This window comes from Mustela erminea, chromosome 3 (assembly GCF_009829155.1).
Source record: "Mustela erminea isolate mMusErm1 chromosome 3, mMusErm1.Pri, whole genome shotgun sequence".
In the NCBI taxonomy this organism is placed as follows: domain Eukaryota; kingdom Metazoa; phylum Chordata; class Mammalia; order Carnivora; family Mustelidae; genus Mustela; species Mustela erminea.
The window spans coordinates 51,040,223-51,059,469 of NC_045616.1; the positions used below are offsets into that span (position 1 = coordinate 51,040,223).

Here is a 19,247-nt window from a genome sequence, read left to right on the forward strand (position 1 = left end):
ATGATGGTGTAAAATCCTATGGAAGATAGAAATTCTCTCCTTTGAAAGTGGAATGTCCTCTACTACTGGTAAGAATAAGCCTTTTTTTTTTTTTTCTTGGTATTGAGAGAACTTCAGGGTTTCTGCAAATTAGGAGGAAAAATCTCACACAGTCTGAGAATACAGCATTTGGGAAAGTTTGGCTACTGACATCTAGTTGCTCTTCTTTCATTTCTTGGAGAAATAAATCTGTAAAAAAGTAAGACTTTCAAGCGGTAGTAATAAAGACTGAAATTTAACTTCTAAGGTCTTTCAGTATTACTAACTCAACTCTAATTCAATAGTATGCCCAGACTGGATATTAAGTATTATTTTAAAGTATAGGGAACAGAACATGTAGTACATAGGCAAAATATTGTTGTTCCATGAACATCATGTTTGACATTGCCCTACTTCTCTGGGTAGAATTTGTAAGTACAATCTTCCTATAGGCAGCAGCATCACATTCCTGAGCATTTATATTCCCCAAATTATCTGAGACAGGTTGGCAAACTAGGGCTGCAGGCTCACTCTAGCCCACCAATTGTTTTTGCAAAGAAAATCTTTCTGGACACAGTCACGCCCATTTATTTGAGCCTCGTCTATGGCTGCTTTTGTGTTAAAAGGCAGAGTAGGGTATTCATGATACACACTGTACAGTTTGCAAAGCAAAAAGTATTCTGACCCTTAAAGAAAAAGTTTGCTGACCCCCTAGTCCAAGATATTAATTTTCTTCATTTTTCCTCACTGATGGTACCACAGAAAACCTTAAATAATATTTAGCCTCTTGTGAACAAAGTTAAAGTAAAACAAAGTATGAAAACGACAGTCTCTACTCCCCCCAAAAGGAAAAACTCTTAGAAAATTTAAGAGGTACTGATATGAATTAAACTCCTAGGATCCTGAAATAAGCTCATTAAAATATGTTGATGTTGATGAAAAATTGTCGGGCAGCATATGAGAAAAAAATACTGGTCCAACAATCAGAGGACTTATGTTCCTATTTCAGTTTTGCCATTCTCTAACTCCGGCATTGGCATCTTCTCTGGTGAAGGGCAAGCCAGAAAACACTGTCGGAATTGTGGCCCATACTTATTTTATTTCATACAAAAGAGGAGGTGGGCTGGACTTGGTATGAGTCCTGTGATTTGACCACCCTGCTCTCAGGGTGATAAGCCTGATAAGCCACAACCTTCATGGGCTCCGTTTTTAGGAGACCCCAAATCAACAACACTTTCCAGTTTTAATATTTTTCTATCTTGTTACATGAATCAAAGTCAATGTTTACACATGGCTAAGTTTTACATGGATAATTTTCTTACCACGTGGCAAATAGAGTCAGAACAATACAGGTGGGAATAGTATGTGACAAGAAACTCAATTTTGACATTTCCTTGTATAAGAGCCTCTATTCCCTTGTAAGACAATGATTCCAGACTTAAAAGTGTGACTCAACAACTATTTGATCTTACTCTCAGTTTTGTGGGTCAGAAATTTTGGCAGGGCTTGTTTGGATGGTTTTCCCTTAGAGTTTCTTTTGCAGCTTTTGTTAGATGTGAGCCAGGGCTGTGGTCATCTGCAGGTTTGACTGGACTGGGGATCCATGACACCTGACGGTTAATGCTGGTTATCAGTGCAAACTTAGCTGTTAATGAGAGCACCTACATGTGTCCTCTTCCCCTTGGAGATCTTGGGTTGGCCAAACTTTTCGCATGGTGCTTAGCTTGTCCCGCAGTGAATTTTCCTAGAGAATGGGTGGAAGCTGCCTGACCCATTCTGACCTAGCTCCATAGATACGTAGAAGTCACAAGTTTGCACAGATTCAAGTGGAGGAGTGCTAAACCTGCCCAATGTGAGAAGTATCAAAGAATCTGGGACCATATTACAAAATCACCACTCCTAGCTTTTGTGAAGTTTAAGTTTATAACTCTTAACACCAAGTTAGTAGAACTTCTGTATCAGCTATTATATAATTAACCACATTTATTAAGGGCAAGATATCATGATTAGGATCTTCTTAGGTCTCAAATGAAGCTGACAAATGTGTGTGTGTGTGTGTATCCACTTCTTATCTAGTCATCATCCATCAATGAACATTTAGGAGATACCCACACACACTGGAATATTATTCACCCTTAATACAAAAGGAAATCCCGTCATTAGTGACAATATGGATGAAATTGGAGAAAACTAATCTAAGTGAATTAATCTACACAAGTAAAAGTCAGGGCAGAATGGCTGTTACTAGGGGCTGTAGGGCCGGGGAAATGGAGAGATGTTGGTCAAAGGGTATAAACAGACATAAGACGAGTAAGTTCTGGAGACCTAATGTATAGCCTAGGGACTACAGTTAATAATGTGGTGTAGTATGTCAAAACATGCTAAAAAAGGAGACCTTAAGTGTTCATCATACACACACGAAGAAAAGAGGTAACTGTGTGAGGTAATGGGTTTTTAAATTAGCTTCATTAATCATTTCAAAGTGTAATCACCTCAAAATGTATATCTATATGAAAACATCACCTTATACATCTTAAATACATGCAATTTTTGTTAGTCATGTCTCACTAAGCTGGAAAAAAAAGGTGGTTAGAGAAGTGGTGTGGGCGGGGAGTTCAGATAGGACTTGTCAGCCATGGGAAGGAGTTTGGATTTCACTGAGTAAAGTGAGAAGTCCTTACAGTGTTTTAAGCAAAGGCATAATACTCTCTAACTTAGATTACTGATATCCCTGTGGCCCCCGTGTATCTAATAGCCTATGTTTTTTTGTAAGTGGGCAAGAATGGAGGCAGAAGGCTCTAATTGGAGGCTTTTGTGTAATTTTGTGTGCAAGATGTTCATGGATTGCAGTAATTGTTAACAGTACGGGTGATTAGCAAAAGTAAAAACAGATAAGAAACTATTCCCATTTTCCAGGTAAGTAAGTAGAGAGAGATTAGCCAATTTTTACAGAAGTGGTAAACTGGTGGTATTTGAATCTACATCTAATTTCACAGAGCAACTTCAGCCAAATGTCACATAGATTTGTCACATTTAAATTAGTGAAGTCCAATTAAATGAGATTTTATTATAATTTAGGTGGATTAGGCCAAATTAAGTCATTAACCCTGGTCCTATTTTTAGACAATTTTTACGATCATGCCTCTTCATTATCTCCATGTTCAAAATATTTAAAATATAATAAATTGGATGAACTGTAAATTATATCACCACCTTTTTATATTATTTTTATGGCAAATTGGGAACTCTCTGCAGATATAAAACCCAGAGCCTCATATACACATCCTGCATTATCCTGAGGATCAAGGCCTAGTATTGTCAACCTGAGAAAGGTTGTTATTATCAGTCCTGGGAATTGATAAATGATCAGTAATGTATCTGAAATTTGTTTTTCTTCAGGTTCAATAAGGGCGGAAGAGAGAACTGATGGTAATCTGGAAGCAAATCTAAGGAGTGTCTCCTTTTCCTGAGAAGCTGGATGTTACCGGCAATTCCTCATGGTACCTAAAGGGCCTGGAGAGGTTCCCTTAACTGGGTCTTTCTTCCTTTCTGCAAGGGATGAGAGGGAGACTCTTCAGTTCTATTCTTGCGGCAGCACTTTAAAAAATGTTTATTGGAGAAGAAATTGACTCCTTTGTCATTAAGTTCACAGAATCTTTTTGTATTTTCTTCACTACGTTACCTCCCCTGTGATCTCTTTGAGTTACTGGCAAGGTGATTTACTTGTAGCTCTAAAACCTCTCTGTTCCTTGATTTATAGGTTATACCGTGCTTCCTCTCTTGCACATGATCGAGATCTTCAAAGTGAGCATCTTTCAAAGGAGCGACAAGCAAAATACAGCTGCAGGAGCAGTAACTCCCTGTTCAGCAGCTTTGCCTGCTGTCACTGTTGACTGCTGGAGGTGGTGATCCATGTCAGTCACTAAAACGACACCTTGGCAAGACTGCAATCTGTTCCCAGAGTTTCTGTGTATGGCAACACTTTTAGATAATGAGGTTTTCATATATTCTCAGCATCTCACACAGTGCCTGGAACATAGTAGGTACCTGGTAAATGTTTATTAATATTAACTAGAAAATCACATTTTGAAGGCTTTGCTGACCTGCTAGAGGTAGATTTGCTGCAGAATGAAGCAAGGCAAGAGTTTCCTCTTCCATCTTGGATACATTTTATTAACATCAGAATAAATAACTCTCCAAGCAGGCAGAGACTTTTAACGAGACTCAATGGATTGATATAAACTTATATTTTTAAGCCATCAAACTAAGAAGAGGTTAAGACTAACGTTTACTTATTAAGATAATTTCCTAATCATTCTTATAAGAACTTAATGAGTGACAAACTGACGCTGGATATAAATTTATGATTTCCCAAAATAACATTTGATTGGTTTGAGTGATGTCTTACATCAAGTAATCATAGTTAATTTTTGCTTCTGGAGAGATTTGACTTTACCAGTCTATCATGTCATCAGATGTATTTCAAGAATGATTTCTTTGTCTGTTGATACAGAGTTAAAGAATTCCTATGGAGATTCTTGAATCTATAACTTGTATTTTTATCAGGGCAGATGGGAGAAGTTCAGAATAGTGGCAAAAAAACTACATCTTCATCTGAAATATACTGCAAACACATAAAGAATGATTTCACATAGAAAAATATTTTTAGTCATATAAATCAAGGACAAATTTAGGATTTTTCTCATATCTGAGTTATGGTGCAAAAAACAGCGGGTCACTTAAGTTTAAAGGAAGGTCAATAAACACTGAGACCTTAATTATAGTGTAAACGTCAACAGTTCCAACAACGAGAGGCTGGAGTTGTAAATTAAACATACTATAAAACAAAAGTGAAATGCATTTTTCTTGTTATATTTATTTCTCTAGCATTTAATATCTATCATTAAGACTGATGTTTGCCTTTACCTCACAAAAACCACCCAGGTCTGAAAGAAATTTCAGAGAGTAAAATATGGGGACAAAAATGTTAGGTTTTACATTTCTGGGATTCTTTTCTAAAGAATGAATTTTGAATTATCATCACTTTTGTAATGAACAATCACCTTAACAACAAAAACAACCCCCCCAACATTAATATCACAGTCATAGAAGGCACCATGAAAACTGGGAATAGGGTAATCTTTCTGTGTAGACAGAACTCAGGCAACATGTAGGAATGGAGACTTATCTTGGGTGAGGCAAAAATGTTCCCCCTATTATTCAAGCACTTACTTCCAGGGCTGATACATTGAGTCTGCATCCAGCTATCTTTTTACCCAGATTCCAGTTCTTCCACAGACCAGGCACAACTGTTCTTTCATGGTCTTTACCCTTTTCCATAACAGTGGTGAGCGCTCACCCCAATTGCCCCTGCTGTTTCCCACTGTGCCCTTGCCCTTGTGATATGGGATTTAGCCCGCTGCCCTGGTTCTCAAACCCTGGCTGCACATTGGAAGCCCCTGTAAGCTATTACAAACTCTTCATAGACTGGCCTCTCCTCCAGAGATTCTGATTTCATTGGCCTCGGTGGGGCTCAGGCTTTGGGAATTTTGGACAGTTCCTCAGGTGGTTCAGAGCTAAGAACCTGTGGTCGAGAAGGAAGAAGGAATAGATCACAATTTGAAGTTCTGCCTTTTAGCTCTCATCCTCAATTTCATGTTTCTCCACAGGTCCCCCAAGAGCCTCACAAAACCCAGGGCAGCCAGTCTCAGGTGAACCAGGGTGGTGGTCCATGGTTCCTGACTCTTGCCTAAACTTCTTTCTGGATTCTTATTGTCTACAATCTTTCTCAGGTGAGAAACTCAAAAGAGAGGTCAGAAAGGGTAAGGAATCCTGATGGTAGCTGGTATCATATCGGAATACATGGTGGAATGGATTCTTTTTACATGTGCAGTAAGTGAATTGGGAAGAATGGGGGGGTAGTGGATTGGCACACCAAAATACATATGTAGCAGAATTAATCAAAGCAAACAATATTAACCAACAGTATCACAGTAAGCAGCATTTCTATAGGATTTGGAAAATCTCAGATTCAAGTGCTGGCTTTACCGTTGCCAGCTGGGTAACTAGTACAAATTACTTACTCCTCTCTGAGCTTTAGTTTCTTTATCTATAACACAGGCACAGTATCTGCTGTGCTCTCCTTACCTGTTTGTTTTGAGGATTAAATTCAATTACAGAAGTGAAATAACATTTTATATTATTAGGTGATATATAAATGTTATTACTATAGGTTGAGCTGCTTTAATACGTATTTATATGAGCACATTTCGTGGTTCACTTTTTCAACAAGGGAATAATTCTGGGGAACAATGGTTATAAAACTGTAATGAAATCAATGTGTCACAGTCCTCAACTAATCTGCCTGGGTGGCAAGTTTATAAAAAATGAAGAATGCATCTTTTATAAACCTGATGTTTTAACCTTATATAGGGTACAATTGGTTATGGATTTTGAAAAACAAAGTGCCATATGATTTTCTCATAATTTAAGAGATTTTATTTCAATAGCTATTGAGTACATAGTAAACATTTAAAGGGGGGAAAGCCCTACGGGAATAGGAACATCTGTGATCCTGATAGGTTATGGAAGAGGTCTTAGTTTTGTCTTAAACAGTTTTGTCTTAGCCAATTTGGGCGGCCATAACAAAGTACCATAGGCTGAGTGGCTTAAATGACATTTATTTCTCACAGTTCTAGAGACTGGGAAGTTGGAAATGGGTTGCCAGCCTGGTTGGGTTCTAGCAAGAGCTCTCTTCCAGGTTGCAGTCTGCCAATTTATGTCCTCATGCAGTGGAAAGAGGGTGAGCTAGTTCTCTGGCATCTTCTTAAAAGGGGACTAATCTCATTCATGAGGGTATGAGGGTTGTGTCCTCATGACCTAATTATGTTCCAAAGCCCCCACTTCTAAGTACCAACACACTGGGAATTAGACTTCAAAAATTTAAAAAAAAAAATTGTTTCAGAGAGAAAGAGAGATTAAGAATGAGCCCCCAAGGTGGGGGAAGGGGTAGAGGGAGAGAGAAAGAATTTTTTTTAAAAAAAGTGTTTATTTATTTATTTGTCAGAGGGAGAGAGCACAAATAGGGGAAGTGACAGACAGAGGGAGAAGCAGACTCCCTGCTGAGCAAGGAGCCAGATGCAGGACATGACCCCAGAACCCTGGGATCATAACCTGAGCTGAAGGCAGATCTTAACTGCCAGGTGTCCCAGAGAGAGAGAGAATCTTAAGAAGGTTCCATGTCCATCACAGAGCCCAACAGGGGGCTCGATCTCATGACCCTGGGACCATATTCTGAACCGAAATGAAGAGTCAGATGCTTAACCAACTGAGCCACCTAGATTTCAAAGTTTTAATTCTGAGGGGACACAGACATTCTGTCCATAACATGTGACTACCAGAAATGGAATAATAGGTAATGTCCATTTATACCATTTGCTGAGCCCATGCTGTGTATGGGGTACCATACTATAATCTCTGGATGCTTCATCTCATTTAGCCCTTCCCCCCCCCGATTTCTATGTTAATTAGATTCTAGTATATATTTTTTTAAAAATCAATTTTATTGCTGTAAAGGAAAACAAAAAAATGCCAAGGCGCACTGGGTCTGTCATTTCCCTCTTTAGCCCAAGTAGTCTGACTCCAATTCCTTAATTTTTTTTAAAGATTTTATTTATTTATTTGACAGACAGAGATCACAAGTAGGCAGAGAGGTAGGCAGAGAGAGAGGAGGAAGCAGGCTCCCTGCGGAGCAGAGAGCCCAATGTGGGGTTTGATTCCAGGACCCTGGGATTATGACCTGAGCCGAAGGCAGAGGCTTTAACCCACAGAGCCACCCAGGTGCCCCCAATTCCTCAATTTTAACAACTGACCTGTACTGTCTTCCAGAAATCAATCTTATCAAGGTTTATTGGCATATTTATTTGTGGGAAATTGGCAAAAAGAACTTAGAATGAGGAAGAAGGATATCTTAAGGTTTTTTTTCAGAAATAGTTACCCTGGCTCAGTGTGTAGAGCTACAGTTGAACTCTGTGGAGGGTGGAGCTGCACATACTAGTTGAAAAAATTGTTCTCATGAGAAGCTGTGGGTGGCTGGTACTCAATCACCCTGCTTCAGGTGATGGAGTGTGACATCACTGGGTCTACAGTGAACTGGGGTTTTGAGAGTATCAGCAGACAGCATTCATTGTAGGTTGCAGTTACAGTGGTCTCAAGTCATGGGCCTTCTACATTACACAGGGCACCAACCAGGAGAGGAAGAACATGATAGAGACCATACTGTAGTAGACTGCCCTCGGTTATGAGTAGAGGCAATATTCCCTTAGGTGTTCCCAGAGGAAGTCTGTGGGACACTTTGTAAAATCAAGAGGAGACATGTCCCAGTAAAACACAGGTGATTCCTGTGGAAGTGACTTCAGAGTACCTGGAGGCTGGGGTGGCCTCAATAATAATAGGAGCAAGAATGATAACAATTACCTTATCATGTGCTCTTCTGAATGCTTTCCATACAATTATCTCAATCTCTAAAGCAGTTCAATGAGCTAGACAACTAGGTAATATTAATACCGTCATTTTACAGATAAGCATCTTGGAGATAAATAACTTGTACAAGTTCACACAAGTTAATCAATGTAAGGCAAGATTAAATCAGATTTTTCTGATCTCAGAACCCATGCCATATATTACACTTTATTTTCTTATTAAAAAAAACCTAGCTGAAGAGGGTATTATACACCTTTTGATTAGAACTACCATGAAAATTGGAAGTGGTTAAATGTCAACCAGGCTATTACACCAAGGGCATGAATACCAGTGTTGGATTCATTAATATAACAGGACACAGCTGGGGCTTTTTGTTCAGTATGCTCATAGTTTCTTCAACTGATCCTATGACCTGCAGAAACTATGCTAATCATTTAGGAACAACAAGTGCAATTAATTACCCTCTAAATGCAGCTTAAGTCAAAAAAAATGCTTTGAATAAAAGGATTTTGATTGTTTGTTTGTTTTGCACTAGAAAGGCCAGCATTGATCGGTGATTCCCAATTACAATCACAAACTCATGTTGATCTCAATATAAAAAAACTGGGTCTTTAATCCTGTTGGAGGACACCTCAGTTTGAGATTTTAGGTCTGGTTAGGTATGTTCATAGGAATATGAACAGATTCCACTTAATTATAAAGGACAGGAATGTTGAAATATTGAGAACCATGTATCTACAAGCACTGAAAATGATAATAGGGCAAAAGGGTTTCAGTGATTTTATTAGAATATTAAGCTATAACATCAGCTGGAACTGCGCACCATATTATTGCTCCCAGGGTATATGGGTCTACCTGATTTATCAGCCTCAGAAACCGTCTTCTTTCATCATTGAAGTCTAGTTGGCTCCTAGATGCAGAACTGGCCCAACATTCTGGCCCTCTGAATGAGATCGCCCATGCTGTCATTTTATCTCTGATCTTAAGATCGAATTATTATTTAAACTTTTTCCTTATTCCTGTGACTTTGTCCTACTCTGTCTTCCAGCTCTGGACCCCAAATGCTGGCATTTCCTCTGTGCTGGAGTTCTGGCTTGGTAATTTGTTCAAGACCATGGCCTTCCCCCCCACTCCCCCCGTAACTTGAATCTTTTCTAAAACTCCAACCTGGTGGCTGGGAAAACCCCTCAAGATTCTCCCTTACTGGTTATCTTCCTGCACAGACATGTGACCACTTTCAGCTGCTGGACGTTGACAGCCACATGCGGCAAGAGGCTACTTGGTATTGCAGTGGTTGTTGAACCTCAACTTTCATCAAAATCACTTGATGAATTTTTATAATTCAGAACTCTGGGTTGTACCCCCAAGAGATTCTGATTCGTAGCTTCTCTAGGTAGGACTCTGCAGGTGGGTAGAGAGAAACACTGCCCGTTGTCTGTTGTTACACCAGTGCCGGCCAACATTGCACTTCTTGTTCTACCAGGTCGGTCCCTCTTCCCAAAGGTCTTGTCACTTTATCCTACTCCAGATGACCTTCAGATCTCAGGTGTGGCCTCCTCTCATCTCCAAACACTGTTAGATGGTCTCGTATGTGCTACTGTATATTCTGTCCTTATCTCATCCTAGCACATATAACATGGTTTATATTTCTCTATTCACTTCTTTATTCATATAAATATACACTGCCAGACTATGAACTTTGAAGGGAAGGTTAAGTAATGTTTATCTCTGAATCCTCACTGCCTAATGTGGTACCAGGTGCAGAGGAAGAAGACAAAAGATAGTTACTGAATGGTCTGGTCTAAATGGGTCTAGATAGTGGCTGGGCTTAGTCAGTCTTACTCAGCTGAGTCAGCGGGGCTACTTGAAGATCTCAATTTGAATGACTTTAGGGATGCTGTTCTAGACCTGTTTCTGGGACGGGAAAGAACTAAGCTTAAGGACACAATCTAGCCCAATCTATCCAGTTGATTGCTAGACTCTGATATGGTTTCCAGCACTGGTTCTCACATAAGGAACTTCCTCAAGTACAAACATGGAACCAGGCCCATGTGGTTTCTTAAAATTCAAAATATTCGAATTTTCAGTGTGAAATAAAACATTTTGGACATAAGGCACTTAAGTGTTAGAGAAAATAGGAAGTCTTCACGTTGATTTGGGGCTGGATCTTGTGTTTAGAGATAGCTGATGCATTTCAGAAAGCAGCAGTTTCCTCTTATTTTTTTTTCTCTCCCTTCTTGTTGGAGTTAGTGTCTGATTTCATGCCAATGAAACCTAGAATGTTAGAATCACTGAGTTCTGGTTTTGGAAAGGAGGACTTTTGAGATGATCATGTTTACAGATGAGGAAAGTTGGGTCAAATATTTCTTCAGTGTCTGCAGGGTACAGCAGAATAAAAAAAAAACAAAACTGAGATCGGAGGCTATACAGAGCAGGTAGTTTTACATTTTGGCCAGATCCCAGATTTCCTGATCTCCATGACAATCCTTGCTCTGTCCAGAAGTTGCCATGCTGAAGTGGAATCATGGAGACCACAACACATGCTTATCTGATTTGATCCTGCCTTGTAGCAGGCTGTTTTCACTCTCCTCTGGGTCTTCATGATTTCTTTTTATAATGCATTGTTTTTTCCCAAGGTCTTCTATTATTTTTGTTGTTAGCCTGTTGAGTGTGTGTATTTCAGGGCTAATTATCTTATTACTTATTTAAGACACGTATCTGGAATTGGCAATAAGGGAACATTTAAGTGGCGCTTAAGAAGGAAATGGAGGGCAGTTGAGAATGGCCATACTTAGGCTGCTAGATGTTTTTTGGCTCATGTTTTATAAGCGCAGATTTTATGATATTGTATATCTTCTCAAATATAACTAAACTCTTGCCAATTCTGATGATTTCCTCTAATGGAAGAAAGCTGAGGTTTGCATAATATAAAATGGAGGATAGTCCAAAAATGATTAATATTTGACATTTGAGTGTTTTTCTACTTATTTTTTTCTCCAGCAAAACTTCGCTTAGCATCTTATATGCCAGACCCTGTGCTGGGCACTGGGCATCTATGTGTTTATCTGAATATAAACATGGAAGCCAATTTAGAATTTCATCTTAGAAAAAAACATTAGAGGTACAATTTTAAACAGTAGAGAAGCTTTTGAGAAGCTGTTTTTCGTCCTATATTTCATTTCTCCCAGAAGTCTACTCTTGGTGGGGACTTGACTTTTTTTCTTAGGTTAATATAAAATTTGCTTTCTCTCAAGCTGTCCCTGGAGGAATCCTCCTGGATTAGCTGGTATCTTTGTATGCAAATTGCATAGAGAGACTTGGGATGTCAACAGAACTGTCATTATATAGATTAAATGTTAGCCTCTAATGTAATTTCTGAGCTATAATCTAAGTAAAGCTACAACAAATGTTCTCAGTACACTAGGAGGCAAATTCTGTCTTTGACAAGCCATATTGTCTAGTCGGGTGATTAAAACTGAATTGTACCATTAAGGAGAAATCTCAGTAAGTATGGAGAAGATTTAATGAAGCTGAACTAGTGCTCTTTTAGAACAGGAAGGAAGTCACACACAAACCAATAAATAGTATTAGATAACTCTCTTTTGCCTCTTGAAGCTAATATTTCTAAATGCTTACAGTAAGGATATAATAATATTTCTGATGCCTTTAATCATTCCAGAACTGCTGTGGATAACCAGTTTTCTTAAAGGTAAAAGCACAGAGCACCAGGTATCCCTTGACTAAGTAATAAATGGAATATCTGAAATGCAAACTAGTATCTAAAATCTAAAAGTAAAAGAAAACACAGAGGATCTATATATTGATAAAGGTTAGAGTGCAGAAATAGAGATGTAGGAAGTATTAGTCTTACAGACACACACACACACACACACACACACACACATAATGTTTTAGATGATAAAGAAGAATGAAAGGTGGTTAAGTTTCATTCTAATCTGTCCATTTTACATTTTTACTGGACAGACTCAATGATTAGGTAAACCCTACAAGGTCTAATGTCATGTAAGAGACACTCATGAGATCCTCCTTTCGTTATATTTATATTAAGATGTCTTCTTCATAAGGTCTCTGTCAAAATGTAAATATAAGGGTGACATGTAGGGCATACTGACTGTGTAACACAAAACATTTTTTGGATTAAAAAAGTGTTGCTCAGAATAAGGCAAAGTTATGGGAATTCTAGAAAGATGGGCAAGTTTGGAAGGACGCTTAGGGGTAAGGGATGATGGGAAGCTCCTATAGATGGGATGCAGCCCTACAAGGATAGGTAAGGGTTCTAGAGAGATGGAAATGGGTGAGAAGGCTTGGGGCAGATGAAGCTGCCAGAGAGGCTCCCCCTCTCTGATGGGTGGCCTGTGCTGCTGGGAGTCTACCTTGGTAGTGCTGTCACTGCACACTTTTGTACTCATATTAAGTGGGACATTTAAAATCACAGAGCAAATCATTCTACCTGCCTTATGTAGCTGCTTTGAAGATTAATGAGGTAACGCTTAAAAAGGGCTGGGGATGAAAGTTCACTATAAATGTTTGTGTACTGTGCTAAGAAGAGCTCTCTTTTGGAGCTGGTGTTTTTAAAATAAGTGTAAACATTTAGTGTTCCTGGTGCCTCCAACCTATTATTAGGGAGCTACTACATTGGCAGCTGGACAAAACTTTGGTATTTGATCCTCTTTGATGTTTTTCTCACAGTTTCCCTGGAATATTCTCCACAGGGATGAGCCTTGTCAGGTTGGGTCAGTCACTTCATACAAATGTAAAAGAAGAAGACAAGCACTGGATCCAGGAGCTCTGAGCATGGCTACATTACACCTTCATGCTCCACACCCCAGTGCTTACAAGCCCAGCAAAGCAAACATAGATACATAATGCACACATTAGCAGATGTAGGCAGAACCTTGTTGCATGTTTGCATAGACAGAAGTGTAAATTTGAAAACTATAAAACAATCATTCATGGTTTGGTATGGGTTTTGTCTCTAATGATGCACTGGGGTGAGGGGTAGGGACCTGGAGAGTGCCTAGGCATCCAAGCTTCATAATCGTGCCCTGGCCAGGAGAAATAGCAGCTGAGAGCCGTGAGTGGCTTTTCTTGTGGCTGCAGGAAAAAGTCAGGGATTCTAAGTGGGAAGATTTCCTGAGTGTCATCTGTAATTTTCTTCTTGCCTTTTTTTCTCCATGGCAGAGACATATGCTTGATCTATAATTGGGTGCTCAAGGAGTGAAACCTGGATCGAGTCACCAACTTGAGTCTTATTTTGTAGCTTGGCCTAATGGATTAGCAGTGGTATAACTGGGTACTTGCAAAAGGAGTAGTGATTTGCCAAAGAGACTATGAAAGGGGAGAAAGATCTGGACCATCTTCTTATTTTACTGGGCTACACTGAGTAGGAAAAAGGAAACTGAAGTGAGGAATGGGGTCTCCGTATCTATAAAACCAGGAAACAGAAGTGTAAATACTGTATCGTAAGCAGAAAGAAACAGGGCTTCTAGATAGAAGAGTTAAAAGTTAGCAAATCTCTTCCTTCTTTTCTTCTTAGGATGGGATCTATTTTCTTTACCCCTTGCCTTTCTCCTCCCAAATATTGGACTTTGCGTTTTAAAATAGAGTACATAGAAGTAATATACTAGAAAATTCTCCAGAAGGAAATTTCTATACCTGTCTTGCTGGTGCAGGATCCTAGGTAATAAATATGTTTAAATATATGGCTTAGTGATATACTATAATTCTAAGCACTTGGGTTTCAGAGTAAGATAAGGATTTTTCAGAGAATGAAAGATGATAAGGAGGGAGGTTCAACATGGTAAGGGTCTTCTAACCCTGCGATTGTTTGGAAGAGGGCAAGTGGATCCCTAATTCTTCCAGGAAACAAAACCAGAAGTCCAGAAGCACCTTTCCTTTTGTTCTTGCCAGTCTGCAAGAACCTGTGCTTGCCCACACAAAGAAACTTGACAACGCTTTGGCCTATAAACACCGGCATACCAACTGTACTAAATCTTTGCCCAGCTATTCTGGGTAGCTAGAGGAAAAATAGCAGACTGCATAGGAGGATGCTTGGGGGCCCGCCAAGGCCATGACGTACAGGTTTCCAAACAAAGCTATGGCTGAATCAGAAAAAGCATGTCTGAGTCAGGCTCAAATACAAGGCCTCCTCTTCTCAAATTTCTCAGCTTCTTTCACAGGAAGAAGAGTTAGGGATTCACAGTACCTCTCCCAACTCTCAGAGGTTATCCATCCAAGAGGCCATCAGACTCTATTCTGTTGAAGTTTTGTGAAACCTAGAAGGGGATGTTGGAGGAGGTATTCTCTGTATTGTTTGCTTTTTACTTTGCGGTTTGGCCACTAAACAACTCATATACCAGGGCGCCTGGGTAGTTCAGTCATTCAGCGTCTGCCTTTGGATCAGGTCGTGATCCCAGGGTGCTGGCATCCAGTCCCATTGGGCTCCCTGTGCTCCTCTCTCTCTCTCTGTCTGATGCTCCCCCTACTTGTACTCACGCTCTCTGTCAAATAAATAAATAAATAAATAAATAAATAAATAAAATTTTAAAACAAAGAACTCATATACCCTCTTCAGTGAAGCCAAAGATTTCCAACGGAGGGCTAATTAAAACTACTGGTATTTTCTTAATACTGTTTAATGTTTCAACAGCTCTAATGACTAGCTCCATAGCTGTAGCTTTCACACTGCTGTTAGCATGGAAGAGAAAAAGATTTTGGAAAAGTATCTTTCTTGTGTTAAGTTGTTTCTGGTATCTGATAGCTGGATGAATGGTTTATTTTTCTTTTATCGGATGTGGATAGAATTGGTAGTAGGGTCCTCTATTGGATATTGAATAAAATAACAGGAAAAATTATCACACTCACATGTATGGAAATCTAGGTCCCTCTCCTTCCTTTCTTCTTTTTTCATTCTTTAAAATTAAAGTTTTGTTGTTTTTTTTTTTTAAAGAAAGGATCCAGGTTACATCAGTCAGAATCTCTTGAATTTTCAGAGAAATAGTTTTCTCTCCTAAGTGACCAGGTAAATTATGGGTGTGATTTAAACAATAGATGTTTTACATATAAGCACCTTAGGGGTATATTTCTTCTTTGTCCAGGAAACATCTTAACCAAGCCTCAATAAGTTCAACTATTTAGTAATGATGTGAATGCCCACACTGAAATCATAGTGTTAACAATTTAAGCAATGAAATTTTGGCCTGAAGAAAAGCTGTATTTTTAAGATCAATTGGATTAGCTTGGGCTGCCGTAACAAATGCCATAGACTGGGTGGCTTAAACAAAACAAAACAAAAATTACTTCTCACAGTTCTGGATCCTGGGAAGCCAGCTGATTCAGTTCCTGGTGAGAGCTGTCTTCCTGGCTTGCAGACAGCTACCTTTCCCTGTGTCCTCACATGGTGGAATGATAGGGATCTGCGGTATCTCTTCTTTTTACAAGGATACCAGTTCTGTGGGATCAGGGCTATACCCTTATGACTTCCTCTAAACCTAATCATTCCTAAAAGGGCCTGTTTCTAGTCACATGGGGTCTAGTGCTGCAACATATATATTTTGGAAAAGACACAATTCAGTCCACAGAGCCAGTTGTGGGTAGTGTGAAACCTTTCGATGTAAGTCTCAATTCAAGAGACAGATCATTCAAGGGCCACAAAGAAGTAGAAGGCTACATGTTTTTAATAATCTCCTTTGTGGGGGAAGAGACCTAGATATAGAAAAGGGTACTCCTTTTCCTATACTGCCAGTATGCCTTTTGAATTAAAAATATGGGATATAAAATACTCATCATTTTAAGAACTTACTTGAAATCCATATCTTTTTTTTTTTTTTAAAGATTGTATTTATTTATTTGACAGAGAGAAATCACAAGTAGATGGAGAGGCAGGCAGAGAGAGAGAGAGGGGGAAGCAGGCTTCCCGCTGCGCAGAGAGCCCGATGCAGGACTCGATCCCAGGACCCTGAGATCACGACCCGAGCTGAAGGCAGCGGCTTAACCCACTGAGCCACCCAGGCGCCCCTTGAAATCCATATCTGATTTGATTTAGAGAAAGGGATAGTCAGGGAGAAAGGGAGAGCGGGGGTGTGGGGAGAAAAAGAAGAAGGAGAGAACAGAGAAATATTAAAACAGAGGGAGAAATTAATGGAGACAGAAGTGGCCGCAAAGAAGGAAGGACTCTTAGGAGAGAAAATGAGAGACACATGTAGACGAGTAGATGATGGAAGTTCATAGAAGGATCTGTCAGTGAGGGGCAAGGTTGTAGGATGAGCCTTTGGATATCTAGCATGGGGGTCACTAGAAGCTCTGGTGTCAAGTACCTGGGTTTAAAATCTGTCCAGTTATTTACTCTGTGGTCTTAAGCAAATTAATCTCTCTGAGCTCAGTTTCCTAGTTATAATGTTTATCCTACGCTATGGAATTAAGGATTAAGTGAGCTAACACTTAATGCCCGACAAATAGTAAGGGCTCAATAAATGTGAGCTATTATTATGACTACTTGTCCTCCTTTGACATGTGCTCTGTAGCTGTTGTTGACAGCTCCTTACATGGGGATCACACTCAGGTCAATTTTCTCTGTGACCTGGCATCTCTTCCATGTGATTATGGACCCGGAATTATCTTGCCTATGATTTTGTAGCAGGTATCTTGGTTTAATGTGGACCCCCCATAAAACCTTCTCCCACCCCCATATTATAGTTATTAAAGATGGCGTTCTTGATGACAAGACTCTAACTTCTTGAGGCTCATTATAGGTGAGGCTCAATGAAGATCTCTTAACTGATAAATATTATTTGATATATCCATTCATGTCTTTAAGAGAATGATTTGCCCGTTGGCTTGGAAGTGCTTTGAATGTATGTGTGTTAAACAAGATTTGGGTAAATTATAAATTTCCTTGATTATAATTTTCCCTTTATCAAAGGGACACTCAAGATATTTGTGAAATCTGATTCACCAAGTGAGTAGAAGCTCTAAATATGTTTTTGTTTATCTTCCTTTCTTGGCTTTTAAAAATCTCAAGTCCTTGTGTTTGGAGAGAGGCAGTTCCTTTTAAGACTTCATCGTGTGACCAGAAGCAGAAAGGATCAGTGACCTGCTTTTGAGAAATTTGCAGTTCAGTTTAACAGATGATGTTTCTGGGAAGAGGCTCATGTAAGACAGACTTGAGAGTTGCCTGAGAGTTGCCTGTTACCCAGTCTGGTGTTCCCGAGACTATAGCCCTGATGATGTGGCCCTGCGTATGTTTTAGAATTTGTGAAAGGTGTGTAGGTGACTAGTCATAAAAACCAAACCCTTTTATTTTTTTTTTTTTTTTTTTTTTTAATTCACTCTCTTTCCTTTTTACTTTCTGTTCCTACTTCCATTTCCTCATATCTCCTTTTTCTCTTGGCCTTCTCTTTTCCCGCTTACTGTCACATAGAACACGGCCTGTTTAGATTGTAACATTAGTTCTGAGAAGAGACTCATAACATAGGCAGGGAAGAGGAAGTATGTGGACTAATAGCAATGAAAAAAATAATAATTTGGGTACATATGAAACGAAAGCTATGCTTCTGGTTACTTTCTGCCTCTATTAGGGACTCTTAGAGCAAATACTTTGTAATTGTATTTTACATGGTGACCTTCTTCCTCTTTGACTTTTACATTTTCTCTCTCTTTCTGCTATTGGCCATACTCAAGATTATGTATTTGTACGCTGTTACCTTGTCTACATGAAGAAACGTACTCCAAGCCTCTGTTGTCTGATATATTACACCAGGGACCTCACAATCTGAATCCTATCCGGAAGAGTAGCAGGATGGGGGACTTTGAGATAAACTTTGCAAGTTATGGGAGGGCGGGAAGAGAGTTTGGATTACAGGGCCCTCGAGTTCCTTTGAGATCTGTTTATCCTCATTGTGACTATTTGCATTTTCCCTGTAAAGCTTCCGTTTCTCCTTTTCTGCCTTTCTCAGTTTCTCACCCACTCTGCTGTTAGGATGGGCCTGGCTGTGCATTTCTGGGTTGTAATTCTGCGCCTGTATGCTGTTTGCGAGGAGTGTCTCCCTAGACTCGACTTGGTGGCTCTGCACTCGGGGATGTGGCTGGCACACTTTCTGTCCTATTAGTATCCTGTTCAATTAGTGTTGCATGACAGGCCCTGGGAGTGTCTACAGCCTCGCTGGGGAGTGACAGCAGAAACCTGCTTTTTGTTGGTGACCCTACAGGGACTTCTCCATCAGGATTTGAATCTCTGGTGTACAACTCACTGCATCTCATTCTCTGCTAATTTGCATCTTAAGCGAAGCATCTTACTTTCTAGTCATCCATATTTATGATCTATCATAATACATGGGTGACTCCTTTCAGTGCAATTTTCCAATGCCATTAGTCTCTGTATTCCAAATTAGGGCCACCCTGATAAATAGGCAAATAGTTTAGCAGATTTCAAACAGGGATTAGATAAACAGGGGTAAATAAGAATGAAATAACACTTGTACCGAAGCCAGCTTAGAAAAAAAAAATGCAGTTTATGTCAACATCTGATCACCTTAAATGATATATTAATAGTAATAATAAAAAGTGCCTTGATATTTGTGTAGTATAGAAAAATACACTAAGCACTTTCATGTGCATTTTTCATGCGTGCACCTCTAAAACCTGTGGAGTATGGCAGAATGGGAATACAGAGGAGAGAACCATCAGAGAGATAAAAGACTTATCAAAAATTTCCAGGGGCAGGTTGAGCT

At 39.4% G+C, this 19,247-nt stretch overlaps 1 long non-coding RNA gene across 1 annotated transcript; it reads left to right on the forward strand.

Moving 5' to 3' along the window:
- Window positions 1-3,434: 3,434 nt before the first annotated feature.
- On the forward strand, window positions 3,435-5,804 carry LOC116585581. The gene is made up of 3 exons (XR_004283705.1): window positions 3,435-3,518; window positions 3,779-4,057; window positions 5,688-5,804. It is a non-coding gene; the product is annotated as an uncharacterized LOC116585581 (long non-coding RNA).
- The last annotated feature ends 13,443 nt before the right edge of the window (window positions 5,805-19,247 follow it).